The sequence below is a fragment of the Podarcis melisellensis genome, assembly GCF_964234715.1.
Source record: "Podarcis melisellensis genome assembly, chromosome: 1".
NCBI lineage: Eukaryota > Metazoa > Chordata > Lepidosauria > Squamata > Lacertidae > Podarcis > Podarcis melisellensis.
In genome coordinates this window covers 84,612,543-84,633,937 of record NC_138528.1, presented here as the reverse complement: position 1 = coordinate 84,633,937, position 21,395 = coordinate 84,612,543, and the positions used below count along the sequence as shown (strand labels likewise).

The following is a 21,395-nucleotide window of genomic DNA, read 5'->3' as shown; positions in this document are numbered from 1 at the left end:
TTCTCAATTAGAATTCAACCAGAGTAATCCAAACCTGCACGTACTTGAATTTATATATGAGGCACAACTTTGGTCTTTCCCGTTCATACCAGTAGGAGTTCCCTTTTGTGTTTGCCCCAGCCTTCTGTTATGTTGCTTCTGTTATGCCAGTTAAGTACCAACAGGGCATGCATGCAGCTAGCTGCTTGAACACATTTTAAATAAACAAATCCCATACAAAAAGTGTGGAAATGCACGTAGTCAGGCCATAGTAAAATTGCTTGCAGTTTTCTATTTTTTGCAAATCTGAGTGATCAAACGGGGGAGGGGGACCTTCACTCAAGAGCACACCAAAAATAGTTACATGAGCTCTGCCAAAAAATAAATGAAAGCGTTGAGGAAGCATTGGTCATGGAAGGGGAATATCAGAAAGCAACAACTGATCCACCCACACAAAAGCACAGAAATAAACTGCCTGCTACCCCCGGTGGAGTGGGTTAAAGCTTGATTTCCCCCCATTCATTGAATTATCCCTATATTGAGTAAACCCAAATTTACAGGGAAAAGCATTAAAATTTGTGTTTTTTGAGGGTACTGTCATGTGGACTACACAAATTAATCTGTTTGATCAATCTGTTTGACAAGATTGTATGACTGACTAAGGAACTAAAGACCTCATCCACTACCCGTTGCTTTTTCTTCAGGTGAAGCTATCGTAGGATCCATGTTTTCTTCCCCCCTTTTAATTACCTACCGGTATTTAGCTTTCTGACTGATGTGCTTCGACTCCATATCCTTAACCAACAAATGTATGTTTTCTGATTGACAAACCGATTAAGATAAATGCATATCTGATAAGTAATCTTACCCATTTTGCTTTCCCTTTCTTATCTCACTCTTAATTGCTTTGTGTGATAAAGATCTAGTTACATCATGCTATTAAGAGTGAGTTATTAATTTTACTCTAGAACATTTTCATGTGTCTTCTGTTATTATAGCAAATGCTATCAATGTTGTTGCACACTGTATAATTTTGGATTAGGCATGGATGACCTCTCTGTTTTGGGTGGTGTTATATATATGGAGGGACGCGGGTGGCGCTGTGGGTAAAAGCCTCAGTGCCTAGGGCTTGCCGATCGAAAGGTCGGCGGTTCGAATCCCCGCGGCGGGGTGCGCTCCCGTTGCTCGGTCCCAGCGCCTGCCAACCTAGCAGTTCGAAAGCACCCCCGGGTGCAAGTAGATAAATAGGGACCGCTTACCAGCGGGAAGGTAAACGGCGTTTCCGTGTGCAGCTCTGGCTCGCCAGAGCAGCGATGTCACGCTGGCCATGTGACCCGGAAGTGTCTCCGGACAGCGCTGGCCCCTGGCCTCTTAAGTGAGATGGGCGCACAACCCCAGAGTCTGTCAAGACTGGCCCGTACGGGCAGGGGTACCTTTACCTTTATATCCCACCTTTTCCCCAAGGAGCTCAAGGTGACAAACAGGTTATCCCTGCTCCTCATTTTATCACCACAACAACCATTTAAAGCAGGTTAGGCTGAGAGGCAGTGACTGGCCCAAGGTCACCTAATCGAATATAATGGTGGCCCTTTGGAAGTGTTTCTATTTAGCACAAGGCAGGGCACCTGATCTTTGTGAATCCCTCTTACTTAATGCATCCCCACTGTACTCCCTAAAAACATTTCCAGAGGGTTTGGAGATCCTCTGAAACAGTATGGTCTATGGCACAGAGCACTGCAATTGGTAGGAGGAGATTTGCACACCTAACCCATCAGCCTCACCTTGCACACCTAACCCATCAGGGCTTATTTCTGATTAGAGCTGCCTAGGAAGGAAATTCTTTTTTTATAATTTCTATTGAAATACTTTCTTGGTTTACAAAAGTACATGCATGCTCTCTTTTTTTCAGGTTGTAAAATCTTTTCTACAGATCAGTTACATTTGATATGATAAATTAGTGTTGTGTACAGTAGGAGGTTGGGACGCAGGTGGCGCTGTGGGTTAAAGCCTCAGCGCCTAGGACTTGCCGATCGAAAGGTCGGCAGTTCGAATCCCTGCAGCGGGGTGCGCTCCCGCTGCTCGGTCCCAGCGCCTGCCAACCTAGCAGTTCGAAAGCACCTCCGGGTGCAAGTAGATAAATAGGGACCGCTTACCAGCGGGAAGGTAAACGGCGTTTCCGTGTGCGGCTCTGGCTCACCAGAGCAGCGATGTCACGCTGGCCACGTGACCCGGAAGTGTCTCCGGACAACGCTGGCCCCTGGCCTCTTAAGTGAGATGGGCGCACAACCCCAGAGTCTGTCAAGACTGGCCCGTACGGGCAGGGGTACCTTTACCTTTACCTTTACAGTAGGAGGTTGGGGAAGAAGAGAGTGAGGGAGAGGAGGGGGCTTGTGGTGAAACTGATATTGTTTTACGTAGTGTATGTGTGGGGTTTTGTGTCAGCTTCAATTGGATAGGTTCTCTTTCTATCCGCTTATTACATTTCCCAGGAAGGAAATTCTAAGTAGAGGTAAGCATGGTGAAAAATGAAGCAGGGCAGTTTTCACTCTGGATTAGTTAATCCAAAATAGTTTTGTCTGTGGCTTTACCCATCATAGCCTCTAAGTCTGCCAGCTGTCAGTATGTAGACGCAAAGATTACTCTTGAGGAACTGCAGCTCAGGAGATGCCAGGGACTGAGCCTGAGTCCTTCTGCACGCTCTACAACTGAGCTGAGGCCCTTCCCCAATAGAGTGGCGCCCTCTGCTGCAAATGAGGACAGCCAGCTTGCTTGAGGAGTAGGTTGCATGGCACATACATACAGCTCTGTCCATGAACCCCCCCCCCAACTGCTCCCTGCCCCTCAGCACCTGCCTCAGTTCTGCTAATGGTAGTAGTAGGGTCTCACCTTGTAGTCATAGGTTCATGAGCTATTTCTCTACTCCTGTCACGCTGAGTGTGTTTGCAAAGCTCCTGATTCATCTGGGCTCCCTCGTCTTCAGGCGAACTATATACCGGTACTTGTAAAATATGCTCAACAGGTGGCGCTGCATCCTCACCATTATTCACACTGAAAAGGTAACACAGAAGCAGCCTTCTGTAGTTATTGCCTAGGTAGTTTATCTCATAGCAACCTTTTCTGGATCTCTTGGGGGCAATTTAAAAGAGCTCGACAAGTAGTCAGATCCCTCAGCAACTACTCTGTTCTTCTGCAGGGCAAACAAACGACACCGTAATGTGGAAACGTTGGCTACCTGAAAGATCAGGGATAGCAAATGCAGTGCCCTCCAGAGATGCTTTGGACTACAAGTCTGATTGGCTATGCTGGCTGGGGCTAATGGGAGTTGTTGTTCACAATGTGTGAAGGACACCATGTTGTCTACCCCTGCTGAAGGTATCACTTACATAGAATCACAGAATCATAGTGTTGAAAGGTACCCAAGGGTCATCTAGCCCAACCTCCTGCCACCCAGCCAGGTGGGCAGGGTATGAATATGATGATGATAATGATTCAGGGATATACAGAATTCTTGAGTAGGCATGGAAGCCTACCAAACTTAATCATTAAATAGTACTAGTTAATATTATTCACTTTTAAAAAATTAGTAATACAGTGGTACCTCGGGTTAAGTACTTAATTCGTTCTGGAGGTCCGTTCTTAACCTGAAACTGTTCTTAACCTGAAGCACCACGTTAGCTAATGGGGCCTCCTGCTGACGCTGTGCCGCCGCTGCACGATTTCTGTTCTCATCCTGAAGCAAAGTTTTTAACCCAAGGTACTATTTCTGGGTTAGCAGAGTCTGTAACCTGAAGCGTATGTAACCTGAAGCGTATGTAACCCGAGGTACCACAGTAACCATAGAAATATCTTAATGTTAATGTGTTTAAATAAACTTAAACACTTGCTGTAGCATGGAGATATGGGTATATTTGTGAAGACCTAGTTAAAGTGGATGGGGTTTGCTTAAAATAGCATCCGGCTAGAAGCCAGGCTTTTTTGGCAAAAATACAGTATGTTAATATTCTTTAGTTACTGTGGATGCATGTTTCCTGAATGGGCATCTTTCACCCTACAGGGATGGGGCCTACAACAATATGTACCGAGCTGAGAAGTAAAACCATTGGCTGAGTTTGAAGGACAAAAAGGAGACAGAGGGAGGGTGTGAAGAGAGGCAAGGGTAGAAGATCAGGCTTTGTTACTTCTCTGTATGAGACTTGGGAGCTTTTCTTCCTCAATGTATGTATACTCTACAAAGGAAGCAAACATTACAAAGCTCCTTAAGTCTCCAGTGCCCTTTCAACCAAAGGAAACTAAATCCAGAAGCACTCACATGTGTGCCATGTAGTGGTTAGAATGTCAGACTAGGACTGGGTTCAAATCCTCACTCAGCCATGGGCCTTCAGCCATTCACATATTAACCTACCTCGCAGGGATGTTGTGAGGACCAACTAGGGGTGGGGAGCCATGTATGGTCTCCTGAACTGCTCAGAGGAAGGGTAGGGTTAAAATGTAATACATAAGTAATAACCATGAATTTTTCACTGCCAAGGGAAGTGGGGTGAGCATGTGTCTGCCTATCTTCTGCTCCCATGAACATGCCCACGACCAGCAATCTTTCCATCCATTCATTTAGAGGACTAATTCCCAAGGATTGCGCCAAGGCACATTAGCATGCCATGGAAGAACTCCTGGTATCTAGTTAGAAATACATACATTGGACCATGAAACGCTCCTGCTCTCTCTCTCTCCCCTTCTCCCTCTCTCTTTGGACTCACCTCCTTCCAGTCACCTCAGCTTTGGAACTGAATAGCTTTGCTGCATCTCTGCATCAGGTTCACCTGATCTTGCAGAGGTGCAACAGAATTACCTGTCCTTGAAGAACTAACTCACCCAGACTCACCCACAGACATAGGAACTGGCATCTTATGAAGGTGAATGGCTGTTATTTTTGCACTCTAAAAGTGAAAAGTGTGTGTGTGAGTGTATCTAATTTGGGAAACGGAAGTTTTTGGATAAGAGCCAAGCCAAGCTCCACAGTTCTGATTCTTGCCACCAGAGGGGGACACTAAATCTACGACCAATCCACAACGCTTTTTGTATGTTCTGTTATTGTATGCGGGTCTCTGGTTGCCCATGTATCTCTTCCCTTCTAGAATGGAGAAAAGCTACCAAGTTTTCCTTGTGCTTGTTATATGAAGGGGACCATGAATTGCCCCAATTCTGCTGCCCCTTCTGAGATCAGGGAACATCCCATCTATGCCAGCACACTGCATAGCAGTGATAAAATTATGGGCCCTGAGGTGTTCTTGGATCCAGTGGAGCAAGGCAGGAAAAAATAACAGTAACTGCATGTCTGAACAAAAACAGAAAGACCAGCTTAGGCAGCACCTACCTTTTAGGCCCTTACACTCATTTCCCCCCTTCTTGACTCGTTCACAGGAACAATCATCTGAGGTGCCTAATGATGGGGAAAGGGCTGTGTGAAAGTCTGACTTGCTGTTCACATTGTGGGACAGGGAATCATTAAAAGAGCCCTGGAGAAAATGGCTACAGGGCATAAATGGGGGGTGGGTATTTCAGAGATCCATGGCTGTGCTTGGGGCCAGCTGGGAAGTCTTTGGGTGGGTGTTGATTTTCAACCCCAGCCTCTTCTCCAGGAGAATCAAGAGTCCTTGGAAAGGGCTAGACAGAACCAGCCCCTTCTAATATGCTACAGGAGCTGCTGGTGTCAGCTTTTCCCAGTTACAGAGTCCACAGCAGGTATGGGGAATCTAGTGTGCTCGAGATGTTGTTGGACTCCAACTCCCATCAGCCCCAGCCAGCACAGCCAATAGTCAGGGCTAGTGGGAGTTGTACTCCAATACCTCCTGGAGACCCAGAGCTCCTCCATCTCTGGTTCAGAGGGCATTTTACTGCTGGCATCAACAGCAAGGCTGCTACCTTCAGACAGCTGGGCAGGAAATAATTGCCACTTGTTCAGAGATTATTGGCCAGAACATGGAGGGGAATAAAAAGAGGAATCTGTCATTGCAAGGAATATTAAACACTGTGGAGAAGGAGGAAGGGCAGTGGGTGGAGAGAGCTTTATCGCCTCCGTTTTGGAACTGTGTTCAAAGGCCAGTTAGTGCTAGTTCAGTACTACTTTTCACTGAATGGAACTGATCGCTGGGAAGAAAGCTCTGGGATTTGGCCAGGAAATACCTTTGTTTGGATGGTAACATCGGGCTGTGAGTTATCCTGAGTCCGGTGTTGCACTTCCAGCAGCAGCCATTTCTGGCTGTCTTAGAGGAAGAGCAGAGCAACGCAGTGCAACAACAGGAGCAGAGAAGAGAACTGATGATTCACTATCAGCTTGAAGTAGTTAATGCTGAGGAACACTTTAACCTGTGTGTATACTAGGCAAGGCTCCTCAACACACACACACGCACACACACACACACACACGCACACACACACACACACACACACACCAAGAGTCCCAGCCAGCCCAGTATATGTCAGCTCCAGAAATGACAGGTACAATATTTTAGCAATCCCACATCATATGCACACACTCAAATCTACTGATCAGGTCTCTTTGTCCGGTGTGTACAAGACATTCACCGCACCCCTCCTTGCTCTTCCCTTACTCATCATGGCACAGAAGGTCTTTGTTTTGCCTGTCTGTTATCAAGCAGACCTGCCATCTCCTCCTTCATCAAGATGGTTGGTGGGGGCACAGGTGGAGAACTAGTGGAGGCCCAGGGCTGAGAACCATAAAACAACCGGGGCGCAGCTGGGAACAGAGGAGTGAACAGAGAGAGGGAGGGAGGGAGAACAAGAGCAAGATAAGATAGAGAGAGAAATGCAAACTATGTCATGGGAAGAGATGGAGGGTGCATGTGGAAAGCTACCGTAGGCCCATGGGAAAGGAACTCGGGTCCATGGGCTGTCTCCTCCCCCAGCCCTGGCATCAAAGCCTCCTTGCCTGTCAGTGGGAGAGCTGCCCGCCCGTCACCCACACACCTGCAGCTTAAGTGGGGGCTGGGACCAGACAGAATGTTGCTCTGTCACACAGAGGGGGAGGCGGACTAAGTCACCTCCCCCACCCCAGTTTCTGTCTGTGGCTGCCAGAGGAATGTGACACCCGCCCCGAGACCAGACCCACTGGCCTGACACAAAGAGCCAAAGCAGCAGCAATTTTGCGCCACCACCCATCCCAGCCTGAGAATTTAAACAGATACCCAGTGCTACAACATTGCATATCAAATATATACCAGAGCACCCTGAAGCATCTGCAGAGAGACAGCTGGGCCATACACACATAATATTGGTGGGCAGGAGGCAGGGAAAGAAGCTCCTTAAATCTTTCTCCACTTACCTATCTCAAATCTACCTACCTATCTATCTACCTACCCAACTTTCTACCCATGGGCGTAACCAGGGGGCAGAGAGGCAGCTGCCCCTCAAATTGAAGTAAATAAATAAAAATAATTAAGTATTTTTCAGTTAACTGATCAATCATATTGCAGATAGCTCAGTTCTGCCCCCCTCCCCAACACAACATAAATTCTGGCTATGCCCATTTATCTACCTATTATATTTATATCCCACCTGTCTTCCAAGGAGCCTAATATGATATATATCATTCTCCCCCTCTCCATTGTATCCTCAAAACAACCCCACGAGTTTGTTAAGCTCAGAGGCTGTGTCTGACCCAAGGGCCCCCAGTGAGCTCCATGGCCAAATAGGGACTTGAACTTTGGTCCCACAGCATCCCTTCCACTTCTCCTGAAGAATGGCAGCATTCCTCTTCTATGCTACATTTTAAGGATGCAAGCCTATACCTGTGTATCTGGGAGTTAAGTCCCACTGAGCTTCTGAGACAGGTACGAGATGGTGCCGTGAGCCAGTAATGCTTACCTGGATATTGCCAAAGGCCAGAGAGTGCAGTATTTTAATAAAATCTCATCAGACGGGCAAAACAAAGGAGGGTCTAATCCCAGAGGAATAGGAAATTCAACCCCTGGAGTACAGAACAGTGGAACAGCCTTTGCCAACCTAGTGCCTGGCTGTGACGGATGGCTGTCGTAGTCCGAAACATCTGGGGGGCACCAGTTTGGTGAAAGCTGATGGGGCCTCAGAGCTCATTTTAATGTTGCTGCTGAGTACCACCCCAGAATCTGCCACCAGGAGGCAGGCTTGTTCTTCTCTGGTTTCTTTATTCCCTTCGGCTTGTGGAAGCTGGCTGGTTCCTTTTTGTTAAAGCCCGTGCTTGAAAGATTAGAGCATGCCAGCATATGGCATGAAAGCGACCACTTGCACAGATAACCTGGGATGTGGACTAAGCTTTTTGCCCAATCTGGTTCACAGTTGGCCTGCCCACCTGTGCCTGTTCATGAGCGGAGAGCAGCAAATCCAGCAGAAATCATCCATGAGCAAATGCAACATCCTTGGAATACAGCGACAATGCTAATAGCTCCATTCCCAAAGCACTGGGGAAGGGGCTGCCCAAAAGGGGCTGGGAGAATGATGAGACAAAATATAATGCAAATGGGCTCAATCCAGGGGGTGGAGGTAGTGTCCTTTGGCTTACCATGGGATGGCTGCCAGACATATCACATTGGTGTGATTGCTTCTGGCAACTGAATCTAACAATTTTGCTGGAACAGAAATTTCCCTGTGGGTGATCCAGGCCAATCAGAGATCATGTAATGAGCAGAACAGCAGCAGAACACTACCTGGTCTGTCTCTCACTTCTGCCATGGAGCTCATTTGGTGGCCTTGAGCAAGAATTTCCCCTTCAGCCTCTGTCCCCCTCTGCAACACAGAAATAATAATACTACCTTACAGGGATAGGTTGTAAAGATTAAAAGAAAATGTAATCCCAGCACTTTGAACACTTATCAAAGCACTATATATGTAAATGATTATTTAGTATTACATCTGACATTATGATGTTCTTCGACACCAGTAAATAAAATCATGGGAGTAAAAGCAACCAATTGGATTTGGCTGTATATGCTGGCATCAGTATTGGGAAATGATAGCAATTTTAACCAAAAAGCAAACATTTTTGCATAGTGTCAAAAAAAAAGGCATTTTCTAGCAATGCAAAAAATGATTGCAACAAGTGATGAGTAACTTTAGTTCAGTGCTGTCCTTAATGAAGTGCTGCTTACTTCTGGATAAGTTTACATCAGACCTGGATGTGAAAGTTTTCCTAGCTGATTCTACAAACACATTTCAGTCTGGATTGTATCACCCCTGAGGGCTATTAATGCAGGACAGAAAGTGGAATGAACTGTCTAGCCAATGTAAATGTTCCATTTGAATTCCAGATGTAGGAAACCTCCCCACAAAAAGAAAGAGGTAAACATACTTTCTGAAAAATAGCATTAGCAAGTACCAGGTTAACCTGAAATGTGGATCCATCAAAAGATGAAACAGGATGAAACACATAAACTGGGTCTGCCTCCTAGTGGGTCTCTTTCTTACCTGCTCAGAGATCCACATGCTTCTACTTATTCTCTTGGTCATCAAATTGTCTGCTCAAAGGAATTGCCTTAATCCTCATCTAGATGATAGTTTAAGAAAATTACAAAGCTAAAACACAGGCACCTCCCTGGTTGGTTGGTTAGTTGGTTGGTGGGTGGGTTGGATGCTTTGTGATGTCATTGTTGCTACATGTCCACACAAGTGAAAATGTCCCTTGCTGGCAGAAGAGCATGGAAAGATAAGAGAGGTAACATCTTGAGTCTAGCAGGGTCACCAAAGCAGCTCATCTGAAAAGAAAGACTCTCTACAGCCCTGGTTACAGTAGTGGTGGAAATACACACTCTTGCTAAAGCATTTGGCAACTCTTTGCTGGTTGGTGGAAAAACATTGATGCTTTGTGAAGTCACCACTGCTGTTATGTGTCCACATAAGTGAGAAGACCACCTGGAGGTAGAAAGAGCATGGAAGATTAAGAGGAGCCAACATCCCAAGTCTGGCCGGGTCATCCAAGCTGCTCAGCTGGAAGAAGAACACTGCACAGCTCTTGATCCATTTCTACTTGTAACTAACAAAGATGGCACAGGAAGTAGACTGGCTCAGCAGCCAGGCTGGTGTGTGCAAGATAAACCTCTACCGCCCTGATACACATAAAGACCAGGAACGTAAAGTGATTTGCTTTGTCGACGTTGCCAACCTGAACTCAAAGGAGAGAAATGGAGCTACTGGTCGATCCAAGTACATCTCTGACCCTGACAATGAGCTGGACTTGGCGAATATGGAAGAGAGGGAGGTCATCATAATCAAGGACAATGAGCAAAACAGCTGCTTTAATACTGAGGGAGCAGTTTGCCTTTTCAAGCAAGGCTCCATTGATGATGACAATGTTGTCAGCTGGCTCAACAATGACCTCCAGAAATATGCAGTTGGATTCCAGCATGCACTGACATCCTTAAGAAAGCCTCGCAAGACTAAGGTACTTGACTTGGCATCCAGGAACAACAACAACACTTCTTCCAGCGCCGGTAGTGAGGGAGGGAACTCAGATGACATTGCCTATTACGCCAATAAGCTCTGCAACTTAGTTGTTGAAATGACACGCAAGGAGATCAAGGAGAAATGGGAAAGCTCAGGGAAATGCACCCGCCATATGATTAGCCCCCACAGCAACAGGAACAAGGTGAATATAGCTGAGAATATGGAACGATGCAAGACGCCTCCAGAAATCAAGAGGGACGACCCATTTTCAGGGGACATGGCAAACCACAATGACTTCAAGCAACATGAAGCCATGTATATGGACAAAGAAAGGAAAGCAGACGACATGACTTCCATAAGCAAAGGGATGATGGTGTATGCAAATCAGGTTGCTTCAGACATGATGCTGTCTTTCCTGAAGACCATGAGAGTCCAGAAAGGTAGGCACCCTCCGCCAGCATGTGCCGTTTTGAAAGAGGTACTTATGAAGCACACCAAGGAAATCGTATCAGACTTAATAGACTCCTCCATGAAAAACCTGCACAACATCACAGGGGCGCTCATGACAGACTCTGATTTTGTTTGTGGACTGAAGAGGAACCTTTACAAGGCTGGAACCCAGAAGACCGCGGAGGTTTTGGAAGTCATGGTGAAGCGCTTGTTTAAACTCATCTTGGGAGACGATAAGCAGTACAGAGCTCAAAACTTCACCTTTGCAACCTATAAAGCAGGGGGGGCCCGGGGCCATTGCAGTCAGGGCATGCAGTTTGCATCCATGAAAAGGGAGTCTTGTGACTATGGAAAGGAAAGAGCAGGTGGCCCATGCCCAAGGAAACATTTTCCAGCAGGAACCAAGGTGCCGGACCAGAAATCCCTGGATCTGTATGCTAGAGAGCTTCTGGTAACAGCATTGCAGCAGATACAGCAGCACCTACTGGAAAAGAACAAAGACTGTAGACCTCGTGAATGCAACACCTCCTCATATGGCTACATTCCCCGTGACTATGACAGGGCGGAGGGGAGCTGTGGCCCAAAATTCTCACACAGGTCATGTGACAGAAAAGCAGACCCCTGCCATTCGGACAGCCTGAAAGATAAAGGACACCTCATAATGTCCATGGTCCAGAAGATTTTGGACGAGGCTGGCTTAAATCTAGACGAGAACTGCGGGGACAAAAACAGGGGATAGAAGCAGAGGCCTTGGTGGGGAAGGAGCTTCCCAAACCAGAACCAACATAGCAACATCAAATGCATATGACAATATGGAGCAAGATGGATTCGAGCACATTTATCAACCAATTGATGGAATCTGTGATGAAGATGATCTCTCTTTTCATAACTAAAGGCATTTGCTCTGGTATTAGCTAATTAGATACCATCATCACAGCCCCACTGCAAGCAGCAGTGGCATGAATTCAAACTGGTTGATAAAACGGTAGCTGGGCAAGATCATCGATTAAAAGCAAACATTAAAAAGTCAGAAGAGGAGAGAGGCCCTGTTATTAATTCCCTCACCCAAGCTTAACAAAAGTAGACCGGTAACAGTCAGCTAGTTGCTAGGTGTTACCCAAAGAAACAATAGTGACTAACAGGACTTCTTCTGGTAGGTGGGACAGGGTTAGAAAGTACACCACCATCCTCTTCTTGATCCTGTACATCTTAGGAAGGCCCCTGTTTCAGCTAGCCCTTCTCAGCTTAGAGGCGCATTTGGATTAAATCTACCAGAAACCCAATCAGGTCAATGTTTTGTTTTGCATTAGAGTTTGAAATGCTACCCTTAAACATGGCAGCAGCCCTTGCAAAACTTGGCGCCTTCCTGGTGTTTTGGACTACAACTCCCAATAGTTGCTGGCTGGGGCTAATGGAAGTTGTGGTTCAAAACAGAGGGCACCAGGGTTGGTGAAGGTTGCATGAGAGGAGCTCTGAATAAATGGGAGATCAGTTAGGGCCCCTCCTGCCCTCCCTCGCTTCTAACACTAATATCCATTTAGCCGGATGATGCTCTTTCCTTCACGGTCTCTCCTTTCTGGCTGGAATTTTGGTGAACCACAGACATGTCTGAGATCTGTGCCAGGACACACATACCACAGCTGCGGGGGGCAGAGAGCAGGTGTAGGAGCCCCTGCAGAAGCAGCTCCTACAGAGTTTCACGTGCGAAGAGCATAGCAGCCACTGGCATAAAAAAGTGTGCCCCCTAGAATGCCAATGAGCTCATTGCAGCAACAATTCTGGTGCACAAAGACCTAAGAAAGTGCCAAGTACATGGATGTGTGTGAATTATAATCAAATGCCATTCAGTGTCAAAGCCTAAAGCGGTCACTTGAAAGTCAAGGGCAGATCCACACTGTACATGTAAAACACATTCAATGCACATTTAAAGCACATGACAGACACACACACCCAAGAATCCTGGGAACTGTAGCTTTTTAAGGGCGCATGGAATTGTAGCTCTGTGAGGGAGGAGGGAACTACAGGAAAATATGCCTATCTCTTTAAGTTTTTTCTTTTGAAAGCTGTCACATAAAGTAAATGGGGGAAGGGGCTCTAATTTTATGGGGTGGGTTCTTATTTTGTTTGGAGCAGCAGGGCTGGGGCGTTTAATGCTCCTGCCCTTTCCCAGATCTAAACTGCCCCTCCCATATCTGCTTCACATTTAGTTTCACAGTGGGGGGAAATGCAAATGCAACGCAGGCACCTGTATCCTCACACTGCACTTATTTTGGCCCTGAGATGCACACAGCATCTATAAATCAGTGCATCACATTCCCTGTGCTACTCATATACATCATAAACACTGCCTCCTACTCATTAAAGAGTTCCAAGGATTCCTTTGTAGACAAACAGAAGGGACTAACTGGGCTGATTGATTCTCTTAATATTTTGTCTTTCAAAGCACTAGTGATTTATTTCCCCCTAATTTAATTAGGAAACAAATTCCCAGAATTCACTGCATCAGCACGTGATGTATCCTGTTCTCCAAGACTTTTGGGGAGCACTAGAGATTTGACAGAGGCTTCCTTTTTGTCTCAACCTCTTGCTTTGGGGGGCTGGAGAAGATTTTAAAGTTTCAATCTCAATTGAGAATTCTGTCTTGACAAATACACATATTTATACAGTCCTGTAGTAGTCAGAAGAAAAGTCATCACTTATGTCAATTTCCACTTGTACGACACAGCACAATTTGGAATGGGGGGAAATATAGGTAGACAAAACAGGCTGGCATAAGTCAGTGTGCGGAAACCGTTTTCCTAAACAGCAACTGACAATCTTCCTAGAGCACCTATCTCATGAACCATGGCATCTGCATCCACAAAAGGTATGACAAACTATAAGCGTTGAGGTGTAACAAAGCCAATGGTAACACTTCCAAAGTTACCAACAAATAAACTTCTGGAAGTTCTACAGCAAAGTATCAAAACAGCTTGGTGACTTCATTATATATCTTTAGGCACCAGGCGGAAACATTTCAACCAGGCATTCAGCTGATTAGCATTCTCTGGCTTTTTAAATCTGTTTGTGGAGTGGAGTTTTTGTTTTTTGTTTTTATTATGTGTTTTGTATTCTCATTTTGTATTTTTCTTTTGTGAATAGCCCTGAGATCTTCGGCTGAAGGGTGGTGTACTACTACTACTACTACTATAACTACAGCTACTACTAATAATAATTACAATTAGTATGAAAGGGTGAACTGAAAGCCATGAACCTGGATATCCTATAATATCCTCTATGGTACCTTTTTGGATTAAAATGAGAGGCTGGTCAGTGCAGGGAAGGAAGCAAACTCCTCCTGGCTGGAAGCCCATATCCAAAGGGCCAGTGACTCAGGGCAGGAGGGAGGGACTAAGTGAGAGGCTGGAAGGGGTGGCACTGCAGCAAAAGCAGCCCCCCCCCCTCAATGCTCCCCGACACTAATGAAGATGAAGTGAGCCAACTCCTTTCTTCTCAAAGGGAAATTTAGTAGCTAAGAGAGAAAAAATGCTTTCAAGTGTATTCATCTAGAACAGGGCCCGGCGGCTAGAGATTCCTGCGGAGTGAGCTGGGCCTGGAGACATGAGTGACACGCCGAAAACAAAACAAAACAAAAACCCAGACATGTAAATGCACACAGCAAAACACAAAGAGATGCATGCAGGTGCATGAGCCCTACAGATATACAAACACCTAGCTTGCCAGCACGCAGAAGGACACAGGACTCTCCTGGCTGGGTCAGTCCACAACCCAGTTAGCCTGGTATTCTGTTTCCAAAAGAGGCCAAGGGAGGTGTCTCTGCAGAGGTGTGTTTGCACGTAAACTAGGGATCGTCACACCGAGCTGCACATCTTGAGTGGATACATGCATTCACACATAGAGCTTGACCCATGCACACAAGTGCATGGAAGGTCACAAATACACCAAAATGTAAGCACCTAAATAGGGTTTATGCCTGCATGGCAGTTTTGAAGGGATACCGCCGTGCGTGTGCTGCAGTCTGAGCATGCACTATGGATTTTGCCCACGCCAGGCTCTCCCTTGTTTCTGATCTGCTATACTGTAATCAGCAGTGAGTACCAGATTGGTGTAGATCATGATCTCTGAATAGAAGAAGAAGAAGAAGAAGAAGAAGAAGAGTTTGGATTTGATATCCCGCCTTTCACTCCCTTTAAGGAGTCTCAAAGCGGCTAACATTCTCCTTTCCCTTCCTCCCCCACAACAAACACTCTGTGAGGTGAGTGGGGCTGAGAGACTTCAGAGAAGTGTGACTAGCCCAAGGTCACCCAGCAGTTGCATGTGGAGGAGTGGAGACTCGAACCCGGTTCCCCAGATTACGAGACTACCACTCTTAACCACTACACCACACTGGCTCTCAATAGAATAGTAGGGTTCATAATACTGTATAAAAAATAAGATACCTGAACATTTGAGCTATCATCATAATGTCAGAGCCTCTGTCTATAATATTTAAGAATGACTGGAGAACAGGTGAGGCCTCTGCAGACTGGAGGTGGGCAAACATTGTTGCCATCTTCAAAGCGGGGTGGGGTGGGGAGTCAGGAAGACCTAGGCAACTACAGACCGGTCAGCTTGACATTGATACCAGGAAAGGTTGTAGAACTGATAATTAAGCAGCCAGTCTGTGGGCATATAGAAAAGGATGCTGTGATTAGTAAGAACCAGCATGGGTTTCTCAAAAACAAGTCAGGTCATCTTTCTTTTGTTAACACAAGTTGGGTGGATCAGGAGAATGCTGTGTATGGTAGGTTAGTATCTACACACACCTCTGTATCTGCCATCTAGGCAAGCAAGAGGCATTATCAGAGTTCAAGGATGCATTCCAGACAGGTAAAAATACTTGGGGTGCAGAGCAGAGCTGGTGAGGGGTGTAGTATGGGCAGATGGGGGCTTGGCTTGGGGAGAGTTCCAAGGGTCAGATGGAGGCCTGTGGGGCACTCCTGCTCTGTTTGAAAAAACACACAGAGAGAAACCTCTGTGCCCCTCTAGAAATTTGGTTTCATTAATGTACCTCTTCCCACTGCCTTTTGTGATTAGACCATCCTCATGCCAGGTATCCAATAACATTATTTTATTGTGCCCCACATTTTTGCCAATGTGGAACACCAGCACCAGATAATAGACATTTGTAGTGCAGTGCCATACAGTGAAATAAATACAATCAGAACAAAAGTAAAAAGGGAAAGGGGGTTTGGTTTGGTTGAGTTGGGATAGGTCCCAATAGAGTCTGCTGGGCATGTACTTCATGCAAACAAGTACACATCCCAGATGTCTGAGTGTTTATTCTCTTAGTGATGCTAGCTGAAGATAGCTTTTTCATATGGTGCAAGAGTGGCTCAGCCTCCCAACCACAGAGCAATCAGGGGACACGTACAATCCAGCTTTTGGCCACCAACAGAGCATACAAAATCCAATTACATAACTCCTCTGTCAAGGCCCACAGTGTTGGAATATAACTCAGTATGGTGTGAGCATCTGAGGATTTTAGGGGTTTCCCCATTACCAAGTTAATATGGACAATGACTTCCGTCCAAAACAATGCCACTATCAGGCATGACCTTTCTGGTCTCATTCTAGCTCCTGATCTCCCAGCCTGCTCCACAAATAATCCTTCCGCTCGTGGAATTGTGGGGTTGGAACCAAAGGAGTCCCTGCTCTGTGCCTGAAGATAGGACTATCTACCTCAACAGATTCCTCACTGTGAGCCACAAGCAAAAGGGAGGCATGTTGTAAGGTTTCAGAGCAATAGCAAGTCTAGGCCCCAGCAAAACAATGTCAGTAGTTCATAATAGCTGGAAGAAATTTCTTTCTTGACATTTGGGGTCTCTAGCTTATCCTTGACAGCCCTTTGCTCAGCAAATGTGACACATATTTGTGAGCCATGCTGTGGATATATGGTGCCACACTGCTCTCATTATATCACTGTTACATACAAATACAGAGGTTGGACTAGATGATCCCTGTGTCTTTCTCCATCCCTGTATCTCAGGCTTCAGGTTTGTGGCCAAATCAGGTAAGAAAGAAATAGTTTTGCCATTAGATCAAAGTGGCTGGGGAAAACCCACTTTCTCTGTTACCCACAAACCACCTCATCTCTCCAAAATGAGAGAGGATGAACTCTAGAAATTTAGGGTGCTACCTTTACACTGGGTGTGTTTTTTGTGTTGACTCATATTGTACAATGTAAGGAAAGGCAACTAAAACCTGTCAATTTAACATTCCTTGAGCCAAATGTAAGTAAGTGGCATGACCCAGTTCTAAGTGTCCCAGAATCATACTAGGCTGGACACAGATCAGGATAACAATCAGAATGCAAATTTCTCATTTACAAGCTCAAAATATCCAAGTTCACAAAGGCAGACCCAGCAGGAACCCCAAATCTGGCTGGAATATCTTTTTTATTTTATTTTTTAACTTCAGTTTTTTAAATGATATCTTCCTAAAAGACTGGATCTATTCTGTTCTTGGAAACTACCTTGGATATTGTGGGTGAGGCGGACTTTAAATAATAGAAATGAGCATTGTTTGAACAGCAGGGATGGAACTCTGTTTTTATGGCTGCCATCTCAAAGGGGCTTGTGGTGACATTGTCCTGAGGACAAGTGGAAACAATTGAGAGGCGGGCCGTGTAGTTATACAAGTTTCCTGCTGAGAGCCAGGGAAGGCTGGAGTCCGTTGCTCGGTTTTTGCATTTAGCAGAACTACTGTTAGTTATACAGCTTCCCTGGACTGTGCTGCAAGAATGTGGTGAGATCCACTAACCTAGATGGCTTGAGCATGGGAGTGTACAAATTCATGGGAGATAAGGCTATGGGTGGTTGCTAGCAGTGACGGCTGTATAACTGCCCACATGATCAGAGGCAGCATTTCTGGGAAACATAAGTAGGGAGAGCTATTGTGTGCTGGTCCTGCTTGTGAGCTTCCTATGGGCACCAGGGTGGCCACTCTGAGAAACAGGAGGCCTCTGGTATGACCCAGCATGGCTAATACCATTTCAAGCTCAGATGTTGGAGGAGTTGCATGTTGGGATGCTCCATCCCTCTGTCTCATAAAGCCCCCAAACCATACACATAGAAAACTCTCATGACATCTAGGACTCCTGACATGCCTGCTGTCTGTATGCAGGGAGGTAATCCCCACCTTCCCATGGAGCAGCATCCCATCTGCACTGGTGTTGTGTTTTATCAAAGCCCCAAATGTGGTCCCTTCAGTCAATGTATATGTTTCTGTACTTACATGCTCAGTCCACCAGAGGGCACTCACACTCCAGCTTGCTCCCAGCACCTGTTGGCCAGATGTGTCCATGGAAGCCTGGGACTGGTCTTTTTAGAGTTCTCCTGCACAGACTTCCTAGCTGCCTTTTGGATTTCCTACCCCACTTCTGCATCTTAGTTACATCCATGTTAGATGTGGACAGGAAGGAAGCTTTGCAGATGACCGTTCAAGATCACAGATTGGATCGTAACCCCACTACTTTGGGTATATAGGTAACTCCATAGCTAGCTGGTCAGCTAGCCAAGGGCCATTCAGTGATCACACATCCCTCACTGCTGCTACTCTGCTCCCTTCTAAAGTGTTTTTGCCTGGCTGGAAGCTATCCTTGATCTGTGACAATGCATCTGGCTTGCCTGAATAGAGAATGGATAGGTGATAGTTGGGTGCTGTGGGATGTGCCCTTTTTCTATTATTAGTAATGTGTTTTAAATATTTTTGTGTATTTTAATTTGGTATTCTATGCTTTATTTTTAAAAAGTAAGTCACCGAGAGAATTTTTTGTAGTAAGCAACATAACAACAACAACAACAGAGAGTTGCATGCAGGAGAGGTGTATAGAAACCTCCGACTTTTGCCTGGCCATAAAGTTGTCTCCTGTACAAAGCTAAGAACCACTGCTCTGCCCATTTTTGCCTCTGGCCATGTCAGCCCTCCAGCATGTGACCCCCAGACAGTTGCCCACCAGGGAATGTGGCCCTCAAGCTAAGAAAGGTCCCCCACCTCCACCCCGATGCATCATATACAGACAACCACTTCTAGAGTCAGTGCCTGGATCATGTACAGACTGCCAACAAGAGTTAACAGCACCACCAGCGTTGTACAACTAAAGACCAACAAACAAAAATGGTTTTGGTATGGAAAGATACTGAAGGGTATAGGAGAAATAGCAGCAATTTCTCACCAGCAGTATATGTAATTAGCCAATGCCTGCCACTGAGGAAGACTGTTTTGTTGTTCTTTTAAAGGCAAGGGACAAGATAAGGGGTCTTCTGGTTTCATCACCACCCAACGCCTCAGGGAATCCTCCTGGGTTCTGGGAGAATTTGCCCGCTCCTACAATCATGTCAAGATTCCCTGGCTGCTCTTAAATTCATACTCTGCCTATATCTTTCTTTAAAAAGCTTTACCTAGAGCTCTCCTGCCCCAACTTCTCTGTGTCCTACCTTTTCCTCTATGTACCCCAAGACCCCAGAAGCAAGGGGAGGGTGTGCCCTTTTTTCTGTAAGCGATAGGTAACAGACCTACCTTTCAGTGCCTCCAGACTGTCCATGTTTTGTGGGGATTCAAGCACGTAGCAGGGAATTTAGCTTTGCCGCCTTAGTGCAACAAATCTACTTTTTGAAAGAAACAGGCCTTTTGTGGTTAAGAAAGTGTGGCATGAGCGAATGATGGACAGGGGGCTTGTCAACACAGAAACAAAAAAGGAAATGTAGAAACACTCAACGAGCAAACCAGGACGATTCTCGTTATCTCATAACCTCCCCTCACAAACAGATCAAGACAAATGCTCGATAAGTGGTCAGAGGTAGTATAATCTCTGTGAATGCACAGACTAAGAGGCAACTTGGACAGGATGGAAATCAGCAAACAAAGTGTGACCCAGTCACACAGCAAGGCTCGCAAACATTGAAATCCTTCCAAACTTGTGGGAGACGATCTGGGGACAATGAGGCCACATCGGTTAGATTAAGAGGACGCATCCAACAACCCCTTTATTCCCCCCTTTACTTAGCCTCATCAAGATTTTTTTGTTTTGTTCTGTTTGTGGATCCCTCCCTCCCCCAGGGAGAGCTGCCTTGGTCTGCTGGGGAAATGCTCCTGTACACCCCCCCTCCTCGTTCTGTGCCTGCCTCTCTCTCCTTCTCTCCCCAATGTGTGGGAGTGTGGTTTGGGGTCGTGGTGGGGAGGGTGCCACATGTCACCGCTTCACACAGCTGCTGCTGTTTAAACCAGCTGTGCAAGGCACACGCGGTGCTGGCAAAAGCACCCAACTCAAGCCGGGCTGCGCAAGTGACGAAGCCTGTACTTAGGCAGCCACAAAATGGCAGGAGAAAAAAGGGCATTTCTCCCTTGGCAGGGTCACCTGCTTTTGATTACAAGGGAATCTACAGGCCAAGGCTGTTTCTTTCTGCTCACTCTTGCCGTCTCTACCCGCCCTCTCTCTACCCCACAACACTCATCCCCAAAACATACAACACAAATGGAATCCAGACTCAAATCTATTTGCCAGAGGAGAACTCTTGAAAAATTGTCACGATCCATTTCAGAGTTACAGGGAATTGGTCTGATACAGGAATGGGGAAATCGTCCCAGCTCCCCTCCAATCCTCAGCTAACCAGCACAGTCAATAGTGAGAGATGGTGGAAGTTGTATCTCTACAACTTCCAGAGGGCTACAGGTTCTCCACCCTTTGGACTGATGAAAATGCTTTAAGAGAAGGATACAGTCTTTGCTTTCAAATTTGGTCTCTGGAGACCATCATAACGCAGTTCATAACCTTGAAGCTAGTCAACTGCAATACACTCTGTGTGGGGATGCCCTGGGGGACTGCTGAGAAACACTTGCTGAGATAGGATCCAGCAGCCCACCTTTGAGGAGGGCCTGATTGCTAGAAGCACATTACACCATTCTTTCAGCATCTGCACTCTCCGACCTCCTGTTGTCTTCTAGGCATAGCTGACGAAATTCTAAAATATTTTTACAGCCAAATTACAAGTTTGGTTATTTCAAAAAACAAGCTTAAGCTGGTCACTTATTTAGAGGAGAAGGAAGAGGAGGCGGTGGTGGTGGTGGTGGAGGTGAAGAAGCCATGTAGTCCCTATTCAGAACATGTTCCTGATCTAGATTGTACTCATTTCTTGCTATAATCAAATGCACACTGCTGGTTGCAAACAAGGTAAATAGTTATCAGAGCAAAAATTTGGTCACGAGTCACACTGGAAGCAGATTCAAGACTGGGGTCACATGGCTGCTTTTCCCCTTCAGTATAAAAGTACCCAGTTTAAGCGCCCCCCCCTCTTTTCTTATTTAAAAAGTGTGAAATACATAATGTGGCCATTGGGCTGCAAAGCTGTGAGTAAGATGCGTGCTTTCAAAATATCAATCTGGATGCACTTATAGGAGGCTGCCACCTTGCTGAATCTAAGCAGGGCTTGGGTGTGGTGTGGTCAGTGCTTGGATGGGTGACCACCTGAGAACCAACAGGTACACAGCCTTAGGTT

At 46.0% G+C, this 21,395-nt stretch overlaps 1 protein-coding gene and 1 pseudogene across 6 annotated transcripts in view; one reads left to right on the top strand and one right to left on the bottom strand.

The window, feature by feature from the left end:
• CDK5R2 (cyclin dependent kinase 5 regulatory subunit 2) overlaps window positions 1-21,395 on the bottom strand; it is a 42,614-nt gene that overhangs the window by 12,227 nt on the left and 8,992 nt on the right. The window contains exons 1-2 of one of the 5 annotated variants that reach the window (XM_081920747.1): window positions 9,436-9,525; window positions 2,866-3,027 (exon numbers count right to left, since the gene is read on the bottom strand). The exons of 1 other annotated variant lie outside the window; for it this stretch is intronic. The gene's annotated coding sequence lies outside the window, so the exon portion shown is untranslated. Of the gene's footprint in view, window positions 1-2,865; window positions 3,028-9,435; window positions 9,577-21,395 lie in introns of those variants that run through there. 3 more of the 5 variants (XM_081920748.1, XM_081920746.1, XM_081920745.1) reach the window with 3 other exon arrangements.
• Window positions 9,660-11,893, top strand: LOC309375086 (A-kinase anchor protein 4 pseudogene; annotated as a pseudogene). The gene has a single exon. The product of its transcript is annotated as an A-kinase anchor protein 4 pseudogene (transcript).